Source organism: Grammomys surdaster, unplaced genomic scaffold, assembly GCF_004785775.1.
Source record: "Grammomys surdaster isolate TR1022 unplaced genomic scaffold, NIH_TR_1.0 174, whole genome shotgun sequence".
In the NCBI taxonomy this organism is placed as follows: domain Eukaryota; kingdom Metazoa; phylum Chordata; class Mammalia; order Rodentia; family Muridae; genus Grammomys; species Grammomys surdaster.
In genome coordinates, this window is record NW_021604622.1 from 5865123 (window position 1) to 5867987 (window position 2865).

Genomic DNA, 2865 nt, shown 5'->3' on the forward strand with positions numbered 1-2865 from the left:
TAGATAGATAGATAGATAGATAGATAGATAGATAGATAGATAGATAGATAGAGATAGATAGACACAGATTCATTCTACAAGTCCTGTTATTTTAAAGAAACTTGACTAATATAATGTCATTTTCAGGTACAATTTTTTGATGCTTTTGGTCCACAGTTAGCTGAATACTTGAATGAGAACCCCAGGACCCAGTAAGCCAAGTATAATTCATATTAACCTTAGAAGACGTTTGTGAACTTAAAGAGGGTTCAATTCCTCAGGCATCCTGAAATAACACTCAGATCTCACCTTTTCTGCAAAAAGCAACAAAAGATAACAGAAAGCATTGGTCTTTTCATCAGCAGCGTGTAACCAGAGAAGCATCACAAGCATCACTTGCAAGTAGCACTGAACAACTGCTGGGTCCTGTACAAGACATTTACTCTTGGATATTTAAAGTGAAAGCTCAGTCAGTAAACATGGCACCAGCTGTGCCATTAAAGACAGCGGTAGCTACCAACAAGGGTTGTGAAATGAAATTTATGAAAGTTCAGATAGATGGTACTTGTGCCAAGTTCTAACAGCTGTTTTGTCCTGCTAGCAGTTGCCTCCTTCACATGCCGTAATTTGGTCTTTCACGAGAGATAACTTAACGCCATGTAGAACCCAAAGGGAGGCAGAAATTCTTAGGAAAACCAGAAAAAGATGGACTTCTCTTTTCATCGTCCCACAGGTTAAAGTTCTGAATACAGAAATGTTCAAGGAGTTTAATGTGCTCCCATGAGATGTGAATTGATACCTTGAGACTTCAGCAGACAGGGACTCTGCCCTGTAGAGAAACAAATAACAGTGTGATTGCCTCTGATATCAAGTTGCCACGGGAAACATGAGAATATTACTGCCACCTTAAGTCTCATCTCCAGGGGACTAGAGTTCAACAATGAGGAGGAAGATGTATGCCTTATGCAACTTGAAAACAAATGATGGTAGGATTTTAACAAAAGGAAAAGCCCACTGAGTTAAGCTGAGTGGAATCAGAGAAACAAAGGTGTAATGATTATAATTCATTTGGGTTTAGCGAAGATTAAAAGAGGTTGTTCTAGACCAGGTTGGTGACAGAAGCAGAATATTCAGTAGCTCTGTATGAACTGGGAAAATGATCCAGGCTGGAGAATACCCATAACAGAGATCTCAGAACACAGCGTAATTTAAAACAAGGTGGGGCACTGCAGACAGCCAAGACTGGAAACACAATTTAATTAGATAGACACAGACATAGGAGCTATTCAAGTCCTCTGTGTGACTTGCTTTGAGCAACTCAACATCTCTTAGCTGTAACTGTCTCATATCCAAAAAGGAGGTCACTATCACTCCGTGAAAGCTTGGGAGAAGTCAATTGAGGAAATACATGGATGGATGATGAACAGTGGTAACTCTCTCCACAGGGTTTGCTGCCTCCTGTGGTTTTTCTTTGTCTTTTTCAGTCCTATTATTTATCTCTCACCACTCAGAGTGACCCTAGAACTGAGTGTCCTGCAACACTCAGAGTCCCTGCCTTTGACAGGACTTCCCTGGTAAGCCCTTGGCTCACAGTGCTTTGAGTTGCTTACTTGTGTATGCTTCTTTTCTCCTTAACCAGACTCTAGGTTATTGGCAGGGTATTCATCTTAGTCTCAAGGATTTAGTGCATAGGCACACAGTGTAAAACAAAACCTACACCCTAAAGGTATTGTGTCTATTTTATCTGTAGGTATTCAAGGCAACAATGAGCCCATCTGAAATAAAAAATGACCTCTATGATGAAGTCTTCTGTTCGCATGTGTTTATAAATAGATGGCTAAATATAAATATTATATTGCCATTCATAAATATCATGTATAAATCAATGTTTTATAAATGTATATAAGGTGTAATTATTCAGATGTAGTCACAGTGTGAATTTAGAGCTGTTTCTTTACTTCTTGAGTCTTGGTGTTGTTACTTATTGTTTCAATTAGTATACAAAGTATTAAGTTTCAATGGGGCACACATGTCCCCTTAGCTCACTTTTCTCTCCACTTCCTATCTCCCCACACCTTCCCACCCTAGTCATTCCATTTGTCATATGTGTCCCATTACCTCCTGTCCATCCTCAAAGCTGCTTTTCTCGTCTCATGGTCTTCTTTCTAATTTCACAGTCTATAAATAATTGCACTCACATATATGTCAACATTAAAAGCTAAGATGTGTATATGAGAGACAACGTACAATACTTATATTTCTGATTCTGGGCTACTTCACTTGGTATGGCAATGTCCATATCCCTTTCACTGAGGTTGGATAAAATTCCATTGTGTAAATGTACCACATTTTCATTGTGTAGGGGCCAGATCCAGCCCCTGCATGCTCTTTGGTTGATGGTTCAGTCTCTGTGTGCATGGGGGCTCACAGAACCTGGACCATATGCTAGTTCTATTTTAAGTTTCTGAGAAGCTTTCACTTTGACGTCCATGGTTACAACACCAATCTACATTTGCACAAATAAAGGTTTCTTTTTAGCCACACCCTCATCAACATTTGCTGTTATTTTTTTTTTCTAACTAGGTTGGGATACAAATCTGGAAGTCATGTTAATTTGCATTGCCCTGATGACTACAGATTTTGAATACTTTATAAATATTTACCAGCATTTCTGTGTCTTGAGACCTCTATGTTCAGTTGATTGATTGGCTTTCTTACTCATTAGCCATTTTGGTTTTATAATGTACAGCTCTTCCAGTTCTTTATTCTACACTTTAGCCCCTGGTCTAAAATCTAGTTGTCAAGGACTTGTTCCCATTCATTCAGAGGGGCCAAGAAACTTTACCCTGCTCCATGCTACTTTATCATGTCTGTAGCCTTAGAGGC